The sequence below is a fragment of the Myotis brandtii genome, unplaced genomic scaffold, assembly GCF_000412655.1.
Source record: "Myotis brandtii unplaced genomic scaffold, ASM41265v1 scaffold8, whole genome shotgun sequence".
NCBI lineage: Eukaryota > Metazoa > Chordata > Mammalia > Chiroptera > Vespertilionidae > Myotis > Myotis brandtii.
In genome coordinates this window covers 1612525-1628725 of record NW_005371219.1, presented here as the reverse complement: position 1 = coordinate 1628725, position 16201 = coordinate 1612525, and the positions used below count along the sequence as shown (strand labels likewise).

At 37.5% G+C, this 16201-nt stretch overlaps 1 long non-coding RNA gene across 1 annotated transcript in view; it reads left to right on the top strand.

Moving 5' to 3' along the window:
• Positions 1-560: 560 nt before the first annotated feature.
• LOC102263388 overlaps positions 561-16201 on the top strand; it is a 212200-nt gene continuing 196559 nt past the window's right edge. The window contains exon 1 of the long non-coding RNA XR_314557.2: positions 561-662. This is a non-coding gene — a long non-coding RNA (uncharacterized LOC102263388). The remainder of the gene's footprint in view (positions 663-16201) is intronic.

Sequence of the window (16201 nt, the reverse complement as noted above, 5' to 3'; positions counted from 1 at the left end):
ATTTTGTTAAAAATAGATACATTTACTGGGAAAAGTCATCTAAAACTTCTTTCATATGTGCAACATTTTCTGTGCAACCTTTTTTATAATTCCAGTAATGGGAAAACTGAATTGAAAAATCATACTGTTATGAGTTTATTCATAACATAGAATGCATAACATTACTTGACTTCTGGAATGACACGATGTGTGGAATAATTAACTGTGACAGTGAGACTCTCTTTGGCCTGGATCATGTGGATCTGTGACATATAATCAGTGGCAATGCTATTTTTACTGGAGAGTTTTCATTAACAAAAACCCACATATATTAGAAAAATGACTTCCAAAATGACACAAACACATAAAAAATCTATATTTAGTATAGCTTATATGAACGATTTTTTGCAGCAATTATTGTTGTAATTTAGGCTGAATAATGCCAGCTATCTTGCTACTCTGCTAAAGTCCTCTTTTGAGCCTTCAATGAACCTGTAATACTTATGAAAGGAGTTACCATAGCAACCTATATTGATGTCACAAGCTCAGGCTTCTGACTTCATTGCATAATGCAGTAGCAACTGGCTTTGCAGCAGAAACACCCTGCTAAAGAACAAGTATCTTGGTTCACAGCAAAGAGGACAAAGAAAAACAGCAAGTTATAGAGGGTTGAATGCTGGATTGTGAGTCAGATTGCCTGAGTTTTTATTTTATCCCTGCATCTCACTTGTTGCCTTGTTTTTAGTAATTGTGTTTACATGTGTGCACTGAGTCTTGAAACCAGGAATCTATCTATAAGTAGACATAGAAGAGAAAACTCAATATTTAATGTTTTAGCATTTGGTGGACATCCTAATAAAGCTAAAGCACCCTAAAAATAACTTGGAAAGGAATTACAAATGCTTTATACCTACCAGCTAGCTCACAAAGATGAAGAAGACACTTTAAAATAAGAAAGCATCTAGCTAGTGTTTTTTTATTGTTATTTTCTGAAATAGTAATGTGTAAAGATTTAATTCCTAATCTCAATTGTAAGAGAACTCTTACATAAATACATCATATTATATAGCTATATCTATTTAAAGATTTTTTAATGTTCAGAGTAAGGTGAAAGATTAATTTATTAATGGATGTGATGCTTCTCATGTTTATATGTGTATATTAAATTATAAATGTTTCTTAATTTTGCCATGAAAATATTCATTCTCATTGAAAAATAAATATCTGAAATGGGTTTGCTAATATAAGATGAAATTTTTAAAAATCCCAATCATATTCTTTTTTTAGAATGGCCTAATCTTTTCATTGTAGCCTATAAGCTGTTCCTTATGTCAATTGGTTTAGTTTTTTTATTATACACTAAATTTCAGATTTGAGGTACAAATATTTTAGAATTTTAAAAGGCATTAAACTAATAAACTTTTTTTCACCAGAAACTAAGGTTAAAACATGAGATTTTTATTTTATCTAAGGTAACAAACTAGAACATTTTGATAGAACTGTGGCACTTTCCACGCCCTCTATCCATATGCTTCAAAATCATTCCAAGCTATCAGCAAAAATTTAACATGCCACAAAACTTATTAACTAAATTCTATGTTTAAAAAATCCTCAGAAAGACACAAGTCTTAGGAAAATTTTAAGTTACTGTTGAAAATGTAGAATGAGGTAGAAGTTGTGGCCATGTTTGGGATCAACACTTGCTCCGCATCATATTGCAGCACAAGTCATTTGCACAAGCCTCAGAATTTTTCAAAAACCAGAATTCAGTATACAGTGTTTTATAGAATACATGAGAATGAAAATTAGTGCTTTCATAGTAGGCATGATGCCTATTGACCTAAATGATACTTTTTTTTAAACTGGGAAAAATCTTTTTGTGTGCTTATATGAATTCAACAGATTTTTACTAACTTTCTTGATGTGAAGAAGTCCTGCATATACATAGTAAAATTTTGTAAAAGGGAAAAAAAAAGCAGGTTAGTCTCCACTTTTTTTTTTCCAGCTTAAGCAAAGAGAGCAAGCAAGATTGGTCACCTTCTGAATGCTTTGTTTCTTGCCCTAAATACCACCATTTCTTACCTATACCCCCTCTTAATAGCAGAGACTAAACATACACTGAAAAGTCACATCCAGGGATCATACCTATAGAAGGATCTTTAGGTGTTTTCTTTTTAATAAAACTGAGGTCTGATTGATTTAAATAAGTTCCTCAAAGTTAACTGATGGATGAATTCATAACTCAACCAAGTACTTTCTAGTACATCACATTGTCCTGTTCCTGCCTAATGGCTTTAATCCAGACTCCCCTCTCTGATATATAATCCTTTTCCTTTTAATATGCTTGCTCTTAGTTTTATTCCCTTCCCCCCTTGGCAAATACCACTAGAAATTATAGAGAAATTTTATTAGTCTTTTCAAAGAAATAACTTTTAACTTTGTTTATTGCTTTTGTTCATTGCTTTGTTTATTGCTTATTTGCTATGTTCATCTCATTATCTTTTACTGAGTAATAAACTACTCTCAAAACATATTGGTTTTAAAAAAAACTACTGTTTCATTATCTTATGATTTTGTGGGTCAGGAATTCAGGTCGTTTGCCTGGGTCGTTCTTTTGCTCCATGCGGTTATGACTGGGTTTATGTGCTGGTGTTCAGTTGGCAGTTGGTCTGGTCTGGAGGGTCCAAGGTCGCTTCACTCACATGCCTGATGCTTTGGCTAGGAAAACTACAGGGCTAAGCTTAGAGAGGCTTCTATCTCTATTCATTTAGCACAGGACCTCTCCAACAGTGTTAAGACTGCTAACATTATTGGCCAGAACACTAACAACGTTCCAAGCAACAGGAAGTAGAAATTGCAATGCCTCTTAAAGGCTAGACAAGAACTGGCAGAGCATCACTTCTTCCATACTCTTGGTTGGAGCAGTCACAGAGCAAAGATTAAAGAGGAGAGGAAAGAGACCCTTCCTATGAATGAGAATGGTGTCAAAAATTGGGGCTATTTCATTCCAACACATTAATTCTGTGTTATATTTTAGTTTTCTATTTCAATAATCTATCTCTTTATTTCTTCCTCCTCTTTCTTTTGTTTATATTCCACCATGCCCCCACAAACCTTTAACCCCCAATTTTTAAGTTGGATGTTTAAATCATTATTTTTCACCATTTCTGTTTCTAATCTAAGCACTGAAATGTAAAAGTAAATTTTTTCTTAAATGATTGCTTTCATTGCATTTCAAAGTTTTAGCTATTTTTATATTTTCACTTTGCTCAGTTATAATTATTTTCACTGTTTCATTATCATTTTTTTGTGACCTAGGACTTATATGGAAGTGTGGTTTTTAAAGTTTCAGTTATATTGGGCCTTAATAATGTACCTACTTGGAACTTAAAAGTCATAATCCATCAAATGCATATCAATATATGAATCTTATTGGATCCTGACTTGAACAAATTTAAGAAAACATATGAGTTAATCAGAAAAAAATTTGAACACTGGATATTTGAGGAAATTTTATATATTTTTAAAAATATAGAATAACTAGAGGCCTGGTGAATGAAATTCGTGCACAGGGGTGGGGGTCCCTTAGCCCAGCCTGTACCCTCTCCAATCCGGGACATCCCTCTTGCAATCCAGGACCGCTGGCTCCTAACCACTCACCTGCCTGCTGGCCTAATCCCCGTAACTGCTCTCCCCTGCCGGCCTGATCACCCCTAACTGCCTCTGCCTCGGCCCCGCCACCATGGCTTTGTCCAGAAAGATGTCCTGTCTAATTAGCATATTATCCTTTTATTAGTATAGATATTATGATTATATTAAAAGAGCCCTTTAATAGAGTTAGTGGCAAATATTTATAGATAAATTTGCTTCTGGAAAATTCAGATGGAAGTGGGTGTATAGGTGATAAGATTGACTATGGGTTAAATAATTATTGAAGATACCTGAAGCAGTCCTTATACTACCTCATTTACCCTTGTATGTGTTAAAAATGTTTCATAAGAAGATGTTAAAAGTTCATCTCCTTAAATAATAATTTCTGATTTAATTGCATTGTGGCTAGAGAATATAATGTGTGTATATATATGTATTTACATATATATACATCTATTTACATATATACAAACACACATATACACATAGATTATATATATATATATATATATTCTCTATATAGTCTACTGGCATGCTGTAGAACTTGAATCCTTTCCACTATTAGGTCCATACTTGTCTAAGAATATGTAAGAAATAGACTTGTGAGAGAAGCAGGTCAAGAAAAAAAATAGACTGGTCAAGTGATGATGCGCAATGGCCATGAATTGACAATAGAATCAGACAAGGGAAACAATCATATGTGAACCAATTCTTCATTTGTGGACTCTTAGAGAAACATAATAAAAGGAGAAAAAGACTTGAGGTCTTGCCACTTACTGGGATATAGGCTACAGAAGGAGAGATTGATCATGGGATATAAGAGATAAACTGTTATAATTTTATTTGTGTGGAGGGCCCAATTAAAGTTAGACATGACGTTTTCCAGCTGTATTCTTGGGAGAGAATATAGCTGGTTAGATAAAGAATAGGAATGGGGGAAACAAGCAATGTGGTCTGTTAATGTAACTGGTACATTTATGCCTGTACATATATTATGAAAGGATTAGATAAACATAGAAATAGAAGTATTTATTATAATAATTAACCATGGGATGCTGGCTGGGTAGAGACAAGGAAGTACAGAAAGGAAATGAGGGAAAAGAGCATACCAGAAGTGAGAGGGTTGGCAAGAAGATAGAACAGCATTTTTCAACTGGTGTGCCACAAGAAATTTTAAAACATGCAATACCTGACTATTTAGTCAGAGGCACTGACCTCTTTTCGCTTAGATTGTCAAATTGAAAAATGACAACAGCCAACACAACAACAGCCCTCTGACATGAATGCCCTGTCTTTAACCATAAATGTGTAGGTCATATAATAGAGTTGCATGTGATTGGTCACATTGCATAATAAGGTGGAGTCTGTTTTGTTAATTCTTGGTACCAGAAATCCTTATGTACAAGTATAGGCACCTGATTTTTTTAAAAGTCACTTTGGAGCAAAAAGGGTAGGTAATTATTGTGTGGGTGTTTTTTTGTTTTTGTTTTGGCAAATCAATCAAAATAATACCTATTTTTGGTCAGATTGGCAAAATATATAATTTTGGGTGTGCTGCAGAATTTTAGTTTATGTGCACCATGAGATGAAAAAGGTTGAAAATTGCTGCCTATCGAATAGGAGATATAGTGATCAGGGAGAGACATTTCAGAGAGGCTTCTAAAAGTGAAGCAGTTAAGAGAGATGGTGAGGTTTAAGGTATGGTTTATTATTAACTAAGTGGAGTTGAGTGGAAAATTCTAGTATTGATATGATTGAGGAAGTGATAGAAGATTCTTGTCTTTGATTGCCGAGGAATGACTGGGTGCAGAGGAGTGACAAATCAAGGAAGAAAATGAGAGAAAAGTGTCATTTTTTACTTAGCCTAAACTATAGTAAGCTCCTACAAATATGATAAGCACTATACCAGGTGCTGGGTTGCACTGACATATTAATGAACAGTTACTCCTCCTTCCCCTACTGAACTGAGCAATTAGACCATCATGGCTGTCTTAGCACCTTCTCTCTTTATGTCATAATCTGCTGCTAACTAGCTTCACATCTTGTTTTTCTATTTCCCATTTCCCTAGAGAGGCATTCAATTTGTGCAGCTCATATTTCCAAACCAGGTCTAGATTCTTGTTTACTGCCTTCGTCAGCGGGTTGGGAGCCTTTCAATATCCTCCGTGAAAAGTGGGAGGGTTATCTGGTGCAGACATGGCCAAGTCCCTTCATCAGGGGCTGTGCTGTAGGAAGGTATTGTAGCCTGAGTACCCCAGAAAACAAAGTCTGATGTAAGAATGGATGCTACTATTTTTATTAAGGGAGGCAAGAGTGAATGTGAAAGGAACTGAGGTAGGGAAGGAGCAATTGCTGATCAGAGGATGTGTTGCTGAAGGAGTTAGCACAAATGCAGATGACGTCATGTCGTGGGACTGTCCTATGAAAGGGCACATTAACTGCAACTCAGAAGGAGAAGTATTTACTTTTCTTGTAAGCCATTGTTTAAAGGTTTGCTCTACAGACTTAACTCTCCGGAAATCCCAGACTGTGCTTTTGTGGGCACTAAGCAAGACCACTCACACCTTAATACCAGCAAGGGCAAGTCCTGGGTTAGTGAGAGACACGGTATTAAAGTAAGGCATTGTCAAGTTCTACCTGAATGAAATCATTCCAAACCCATGAAGACCTGGTTATTGCAGCAGCTGTTGAAACAAAACACACATGAGGCTGAGAGACTATGAATTGGTATACAAGAGGCATGGATATAGAAAGCAATGATGGACAAACTAGTTAAGGTCATGAGAGACTGACCAGAGAAGGAGGAAGCAAAGATGGTCTCATCAGTCCCAAAGTTTTAAACAGAATAAATCAAATAAAGCCTCAAGACATTTATTGAGCCTCTACTATCTGCAAGGAACTGAACCTATATCCCCACTGGCAGTATAAGTCTAAGCAAGAAGCTTTACCATCAAATGGAGGAAATAGATGTGTATAAATCTGTATACAGATTTCACATGTTATCACATGTTATATATATATGATATCACATGTTAACATGTGCAAGAGTAACACAGAGGAGACAGAGATGAACAATATTTGGAGGAGGAGGAGAATCTCTGTGGAAGATTAAATGTGACTTTAATACTTAAAGTTAACATTTTAATAATAATGCCAGGTCTATTTCTGTATTACAAGATATTTACAACAAACCTTTAGGGTGATTTTATCTCTGCATTCTTATCTTATTAAAATGACATATTTACAAGTTAGATATTTCATATTAAAAATAGAAATGAAAATGTAAGCATTTAAAAACATTATTTTTCCTGTTATAGAAAATATTTTTTTCATTTTATAGCACAATTCATTGAGGTTTATTTTAATATATATATTTTTAATTAATTTCAGAGAGGAAGGGAGAGGGAGAGAGAGAGATGAAAACATCAATGATCAGCTGTCTCCTGCATGCTCCCTACTGGGAATTGAGCTCGCAACCTGGGCATGTGGTATGACTAGGAATTGAACTGTGACCTCCTAGTTCATGGGACGAAGCTCAACCACTGAGTGCCACACGGCCAGGCTGCATCTAGGCTTATTTTAGACATAGTGTGCCAGAATTCTTAACATACATTCTTAAAATAAAGTTAATATAGTTCTTTCTTTAGGCCTGTCTCCTTGTTTTCTTTCTCTAAGCTCCAAGGGCCCTTCTTTTGCCTCTGTAATTTGTTTCTTGAGCCCACGCAGTCCAGCTGGCTCACTTCCTCCAGGGCTCACTTCTTCTACCTCTGTGACTTTCTAAATAAACTTTTGCTTGTACTTGAAAAAATTTTTTATTTTCTTTCTATGTAAAAAGTAAGTGGGAGAGTAGGTGAAGAGTTGGGTGGAATAGGGTGGCAGGAAAACAAAATATAGATTTAGAGGTGGATTAGAGAGATTAGGTATTTAAGGTTGGTGGATCAAAATCAGAAGCTGCAACCAGGGAATGCTTTCTTGATCTGAATTCTTTTTTCTAAGATAAATAAAATCCATTTGAAGAGATGTTGTAAATGGAACAGACAGAACCCAGACTCTGAGAGCCAGAGAAAGAGAGCTTGACAAAGGACAAGGAGAGATATGACTCCTGGGCTAGACTAACCAAGACAGTGACTTGATTTTGCATCCTGACCAAAGCTTTGTCTTAATTCCTTAAAATGTGAATGTGTCTCTGATATTTTTCCCTAGAAGGGTAGAGTTATTAGCCTTCATACGTGGCCTGGCTTGTGGGTTCACCATTGATTGCAGCCTCATTTTAGTAACAAAACAAAATGTGGCATGGTACCATGATTACTTTTAATTAAAGCATGGTTAACATATGCAAACACAATCATATTGCTTTGCAAAATAAACAAATGTATAAAGTAAATAAACAAATATGCAGGCTATTCCATCAGTTATTCCATTCAATGTGTGCATGGAGATGGGAATCTGCCCTTTTCTGAGTTGGTCTCAATAGGAATACAAATCAAGTATCAGAATATATATGTGTGATTTTTTTTAGATAACCTGGATCTCAAACTCAAGGCAGTTGGTTCACTCAGACTCAGCTGAAGAACCAGCATTCTGTCCCAATAATGGATGGAACATATACTGAGTTGGACTTTCTGAGAGACTGCTCCAATGCTATACCTTCCTATGGGATTTTTCAATAGTAAATTTGATAAGATTTTTACTTTTGATGTTGACTTTAAAACCACGCTATAACTTGTATAGAGTATAGAGTTTTCAGAGAAGAGAAGGTCTACCAAAAAGAGTAAATGTTGATATGGCTTAAGAAGAAAGCAATGTGGTAAGATTGAGTCGGTATTCCCATGGATAGCCTTATCATTACTTTCCCAGCAGTAGGAAAGGTAAGCAGATCTAGTAAAATGGGAAGGCACTATAGTTGTCTGAGGACTCCAAAGTGGAGGAATTCTTTCCTTTCCCTTCCAGTTAACTCTCCTCATTTCTATAGCGTAGATGTTGCCCAATTCATACATTGGTCCAGGTGAAGGCATTTGGGTGTCAACCATGTTATAGATATTGGGTTCAGTGCTCTATATAGTTTATTACTTTAAAAATTTATAACATTACTAAGAATTATTATCCCCAATTTACAGACGAGAAACAGGCTGTGAAGTCAAGGTGATTTACTCAGCTAATCAGTGAAGGAGGTAGGATTGGGAGGCAGGTAGGTCTAACTGTAAAGCCTGTCTTCTTTCCAGCATCCAATATTCTGGCCTTTGAGTTTCAGACTCTCTGGTCTTATTACGGTTTCTTGAGGTTGACTTGGATGTTCTTTGAAGGACTAAGTTCATTTCTTTTCACCCTTGTATGAGAAGTCTTTTCTAAGAGCCCATGAATTATAAGGCTGAACCCCTTCTGGTAGCATTGCCCAAAGTGGAATTAGGTGGTGGTATTAGAAAGGAGACTGTGTCCAGCAGCAGTGACTCAGCTATGCTTTCCTTGATATATGTAACTATTTGGACTTCATCAAATTTTGTTGTCTTATAATTTTGGTAGCATTTAGGTAAAGCCTATATATGGAAGTGAATGGTTTAGTTTTCCTGATGGAAAGTTTAATTTAGCTCTCCAGCATGTTGTTTTTTAGCTTGCTGTAGATATAATCGTTTACTTAATGAGGATGCATCCTCCCTTCCAGAGTACTGACTTTAAAATGAATTTCCATAGATTTACATAAATTCCCTGGGGACCACTATAATGTGAAAAAAGAAAGAATTGCCCAGCTGTGCACTGATTTAATGGGATTATGAAGCTTTAGGGTTTGGGCTTAAAAAAAAAGATATCTAGGGGAAATAGTCCCTCACACTGTTGGAGAAATAAACCATTAAATGAATTTGTTCTCACTCCGACAGAAGATGATTTGAGAAGCCAGCATCAGCCAAGGTTTTAAAAAAATCCATCTTAGCAAAAGCTTGTGAGAATTTTGTGCATTTCAGCAATCACTGTTATTTCTGAGAAGGAATGTTAATATTTTATTGCAGCATTTTTGGGTAGAAGCTTTTATTTTAAGATAGTTTTGTTGACAACGGAGAGAATTAGCAAATGTCCTGTATCTCATGCTGTTAACTCAAAAACAATAGCATCCTCAAATACACTTACCTTTAAATATAATAAGGTCCCCAATCTCATCTGGGCCAGCAATTATCAATGGTGGTTTTGATGTCCTTCATACTTTAATTTCTTGTCAGTGATGTAAAAAGATCGAAGAAGATACCAGCTTCTGGGGCTCAGGACTTTTACAATCCATTTAACTTCAAATCTTTCTTTAGATGGTGGTGTCCCAATTATATGGTTTTGTTCTCTGTGGCTAGTTCTATAGGTTGGTTAGAATAACAACAGCAAGAGGACGACCTCATGATTGCCTTGGCCTTGGACCATAGCAATGTGAATTATCTATTTTTTCAAGATAATACCTCAGCATTAGCCAACTGTCTATAAATGCATACCTTTGGTTCAAAGAGGCTTATTCAAGAATATGAATGGATCAATATTAATTTATATTCTGTGCTGAAAAACAACCATGGATAGTGAGTCAATAGATTCATCCTTTTGTATGAATACATAAATTGGTCAGTAAGTATTTAGTAACATATAGAACACACTCAATGGAGGATGCAACAAAGGAAGAAATATTTGTCCATAGCATTGAGTTTTTAGGATATATATCAAAGAAGCAATAATAATAGCTCACACATTTTGTGCACTCATCATTTGACAGGGTTTTCTTTTTATCATCTACCATAAACTTCACAACAACCTTATATGAGTTGGCACTTTGGTCACCCCATTTCACAGATGCGAAAACAGTCATAGAAAGGCTAAATTACTTGTGTCTCAGTTAGTGTGTGGACTATCTAGGGTGCCAGCTATAGACCCTTGACTCTAAATTTTAAGCTCTTTTTAAAAATTCATATATTTTGGTAAAAAGTACATATTATAAAATTTACATTTTAACTATGTTTAAGTGTACAGTTCATTGACACTAAGTACATTCACAGTATTATGCCATCACCACCACCCATCTTCAGAACATCTTCATGTCTCCAAACTAAACTCCCAAACTGTCCATTAAACAATAACCCTGCATTTCTCTCACCCTTAGGCCCCAGCAATCATCATTCTACTTTTTTGTTTCTATGAGTTTGGCTATTATAGGTACCTAATATTAGTGGAATCACATAGCATCCTTTTGTGTCTGGCTTATTTCACTTAGCAAAATGTCTTCAAGTGTTATCCATGTGAGAGCATATATCAGAATTTCCTTCCTTTTTAAGGTTGAATATTATTCCATTGTATGTATATACCACTTTTTGTTTATCCAGTCATCCATCAATGTATCCTTGGGTTGTGTCTATCTTTTGACTATTGTGAATAATACTGCTATGAACATGGGTGTTCAGATATTTGTTTGAGTCCCTGCTTTCAGTTCTTTTGGGTGTATGCCAAAAGTGAAATTGCTATACCTATGGTAATTCTAGGTTTAATTTTTGGGGTAACTGTTATACTGTTTTCCATAGTGGTGGCACCATTTTACATTTCTACCAACAATGCACAAGGATTACAATTTTTCCATATTCTTGCCAACATTTTTTTTCTAATAGCCATCCTAATGGTATCTCATTGTGGTTTGAATTTGCATTCCCCTAAGGATTAGTGATGTTGAACACCTTTTCATGTGCTTACTGGCCACTTGTAGATTTTTTTTTTTTGGAAAAATTTCTATTCAAGTCCTTTGTCTATTTTTAAAAAAATATATTTTATTAATTTTTTTACAGAGAGGAAGGGATAAGGGTAGATAGGTAGAAAAATCAATGAGAGAGAAACATTGATCAGCTGCCTCCTGCACACCTCCTACTGGGGATGTGCCCGCAACCAAGGTACATGCCCTTGACCGGAATCGAACCTGGGACCTTTCAGTCTGCAGGCTGATGCTCTATCCCCTGAGCCAAACCGGTTAGGGCCCTTTGTCTATTTTTAAACAGGATTGTTTTGTTGTTGTTGAGTTGCAGAAGTTCTTTATATATTCTGGATATTAATTCCTTATCAGATATTGGTTTACAAATATTTTCTCCCATTCTGTGGGTTGCTCTTCACTGTGTTAATAGAGTCCTTGGTACACAAAATTTTTAATTTTGATGAAGAGCAATTTACTTATTTTCCATTTTCTTGCCTTTGCTCAGACCATATACTGTTAACCACTACACTGAAACATAGAACCAAGATTACAACATGCTGAATTATTTGGTACCAAACATACCTCATGATAATGCATTGAAGATGAGGGTTGGTGTTGTCTAGTGCATGTTTCTTGATGGACTTTGCATAAGAATTGATTGAAAAAAATATTGTTGAGTCAATTTTGTGGCATCTCCCTGTCCTTTCCTATGTGTTTCCTGGGCACTCATTAAGGGACTGGAAGGGCTGGGGAGGGGCCAGGTGGGTGTCTGGCCATGAATGGAGATAGATCTGCCAATCTCTTAGGTGTAGATACATTGCCAGGACATTTTCTGGTAGAAGTTTTATTCAACAAAAAGAGTTGAAATAAAAGCTCTCTGTAGTCTCATTCACTGCCTGTCATTGGAAGCTCACTTTTCCTTGGACCTTAACCAAGAGAGAAAGTAAAAGAGAGAAAAACAATCTTTTCTCTTGTCTTTTGCTCTCTGCCTGAGGCAGTCTGAAGCTAGGTCCTCCTGGGTAGTATTGGGGAGGAGGGGACGGGTAGAGAACTGAGCCCATATTGTGCTCTGTCATCTGAAGAAGGTGTTGTGAGTGTGACTCATGTTTCAGCTAGAGAGCTGTGCTTCTACACGTTTCTCTTTTAGTTTCTGAACTTGGGATGCATGTAAGATAACATTTTTCCCCACCACACTGCTTGTGAATTATTAATTTGATGCATCAGTTTAGGGTGGGCATGGATAAAATAAGAATCTACAAAGTAAATAATAAGAAAAGTTACTCTCATGTAAGTATATGAATATGCATCTAGTGTTCACATTGGAAGCATATGCTTGCTCTAGGCTTTTAACATTCTATATGTTTAATAGAATCATAAATAGGTTTGCAAACATCATGGTGATGGCTTGAGAGCTGTCAGGAAGTTGGAAGGAAGAAGAGCCTTTTGTGAGCCTCCCCTGAAGCCTTCACAGCCACGGTATTAGTGCAATAGTTTCCTCCTCCTGCAACCGTTTGGTGATTGGGGTGAGAGAAGATTGTAATGAAGACAGGACTTCTGGGCCCTCCTAACTGCATTCTGTGTAACAGTCTTCCCCCTAGTCTGGAGACTCTGAGGTCCAGAGACCGTACCTCCCTGTAAGCTTAGGGTCATAGTGTCCTGATCATCTCCAGACTCCAGACCATTTCAATGCAACTTCCAAGGGCTACTCTAGCTTGGCTTTAATCCTCTTACACAAGGGAGCAATGGCATCTCTGCTCCATGCCAAAGGCCAAGAAAAAAATACATTTTTAACATAATTTTACTAATAGAATTTGTTCATTGTGTTTATACTCTGAGCTAGGTGCTTATATAATTTGTTAAATTCTGATAACCACCGTGAGATAGGTTTTAAAACACTAATCCCCACTTATCCACAGGGGATACATCCCGTCCCCCAGTGGATGCCTGAAGCCATTGATATTACCAAACTAGATATATTCTCTGTTTTTTTCCTATATGCATGTACCTATGATAGAGTTTACTTTATAAATCATAACAATAAGAGATTAGCTAATAAAAATAGAACAATTATGAGGATATACTGTAATAAAAATTATATAAATGTGATATTATTAAATAAAGTAAGGATTACTTTAACTGGGATACCACCACAGTGGATCTGATAACCACAAGGGCTACTAAGTGACTAACAGGCAGGTAGCGTATGCAGCTTGGATACACTGGACAAAGACATGGTTCATGTCTCGGACAGAAAAGAGCAGGACAGCACAAGATGTCATCATGCTACTCAGAATGGTGTGAAATCTAAAACTTATGAATTGCTTATATCTGGAATGTTCTATTTAATATTTCCAGACCGTGGTTTACTGTAGGTACCTGAAACTGCTGAAAACATGACCGCAGATAACAGGGGACTACTGACTTTCCTTTTGCTGTTGAGGAAATTGAGGGAGTGGAAGTGAATTTGCTCATGGTAGCTCAGAGTGTGGAAGGCAAAGCTTGCAGTCTGAGCAGCTCTCACTGGATACACAGTCCCTACTCCTCCAGCTCTGTCTGAGCAAGGACCTCTTCCTACAGTTCTCTCTCTGACCTTTGACCCTCCTTCTTTAAAAATTCTCATTGTAGAGTCCAGGAAACAAAAGAAAAAAGGGATTTTTAAAATTTTTTTTATGAATTGACTAACCAAAATTAGCAACAATGATCATCTTTTTGAGGACAGAGTTGTTGTTCCCTCAGCATTAGGAGGACAACATCAGGTTGGGTATAGTCCAAGCATTAGTGGGTGGTCCTATCCGCATGATAAATGAATCTAGTCCACACAGCTTACTAAGGAGATGTTAGACGCCGGTTTCACGCTGCTTGTGAAAACCCTGGGCAGGAAGAATTGCCGCACAGGTGGAGATAACATCATTCGGTGGCGATGGGGAGAACTTGCGAGAGAGAATAGCTCCTGTTCGTGCTGAGGTCCCTGGCAGAGTTTTGGCTTTTCATTTTGTGCAGAAACTACTTCCTGGCATATTTGTTCTTTCTGCGGCTTAGTATTGGCATATTCTTACTTGTTTTTATTGGCAGAATGATTTTTTTGTCGTGTCAATTTCATGACATAATTATTTTCCTGCCAAATCCAGTAATCAAGTGAATTATTTATTGATTTGTAGAAAGAATAGGTTTTTTGTGCCTTACTTATTCTTGAATAGGCTAATTTGATGCTAAAACCCATTAGGATTAGACAGTGCCACGAGTAAATATAATTTAACCAATAATTTAGAATATGTTGTTATTTTCTTAAATATAGTGCAAATGTCAACAGTTCTAAACATTTTCAGATGATGTTTCCAAAACAGCAAGAAGAAATTTGACTTTGCCTTTTGAAAACTAGAGCAGAGGAACTTGGCAGCTTCTTTGGTATCGATTTTTCATGCACAAAAACCGCCCCCAAAACAAAAAAAACAAACTGCAATCAGGTAGAAAGTATCCCACCTGGGAGCTGGCATCACAATCTACATGATAATGGATATAGGAAGGGCGAGCATACCACCATATAAGTGTCTTAGAGGGTCCATAGGCACCAGGAGGTGTGGCAGAAAGCATGTTCTCATGTGGTAGGGTATTTCTAAGGTTAGTGCTGGGGGTGGGGCATCATCAGCATAGTTATCATTATTGTAAAAACAATAATATCAAATGCATAGCATTCCAAGGTGGTAGGCACTCTTCTGAGCAATTTATCCTAGCTAATAAAAGAGTAATATGCAAATTAACCGTCACTCCATGACAAAGATGGCAGTGCCCATAGTGACCAGGGCAGGACGCTGGCTGTGTCACCCTGGCAACGTGAGCCCAGCAGGCATCACCACAGCAACCCGCGAGCAGGCAAGCGCGGCCCGCAGGCAGCACCCAGCAGGGCCTGCTTGCCCATCGCAGTGGTGTGGAGCAGGCAGGCCCCACAGAGAGCAGAGAACCATGGGGAGCGGGCCCAAGCCATCAGTAGGACATCCCCTGAGGGCTCCTGGATTGGAAAGGGTGCAGGTCGGGCTAAGAGACCCCCCCCCCACGTGCACAGATTTCATGCACCGGGCCTCTAGTATGTAATAATTCATTAATCCTCATGGTAACCCCAGGAAGTAGAAACTATTTCCATCCCCATTCACAGATGAAGGTATTTAAGCGCAGAGAGGTTAAGTAACGTGCCCAACATCACAGAGCTAACAAGTGGAAGAAGCAGAATACACAGCCAAGCAGCCTGGCTCCAGAGTGTGTGCTCTTAACCGTGGGGTACTCTATGTGGCAACAATTATGGAGGGCTTCCTCTATGCCACCCATAATACTAGGCACTGAGACCAGAGAGAGAAAAATTCCTCACGGGATTTAGGGTCTAGTGCATGTAGATACGAATCTGCCTCCCAACTTCAGAGGCCATTTGAAAGGTTTCTGGTGACAGGGAAAAGCTTTCCCCAACTGTCAGTGACTCGGAAAGCCATTAACAGAGAAGCACTGTTCTCCACGATGGAGGTGGCACAGTGGTGCCCTTGGCTCAGAGTTAGAGCAAAACAGCAAGGAGGCACCCACGCCCACTCATTGAGGGCTTCTGTAGAGTCAGCATTGTGCCAGATGCTCACTATAAACTCATGGCATCCTCACAACGGTAGCAACCAACCGGGTCTCCGTGAATGCCCACTGCACTCAATCCCACCCCTGCGTGTTGAACTTATTCTTTTTTGTTTTTGTTTTGTTTTTGGTTTTTCTTTTATTTTAAATTTTTTTCTTTATTGATTAAGGCAGTGGTTCTCAACCTTGGCTGCACATTAGAATCACCTGGGAATCTTTTTAAAATCCTGATTTCTGGGCCTCATCCTCCGGAAATTGTTTCTTTGTTAC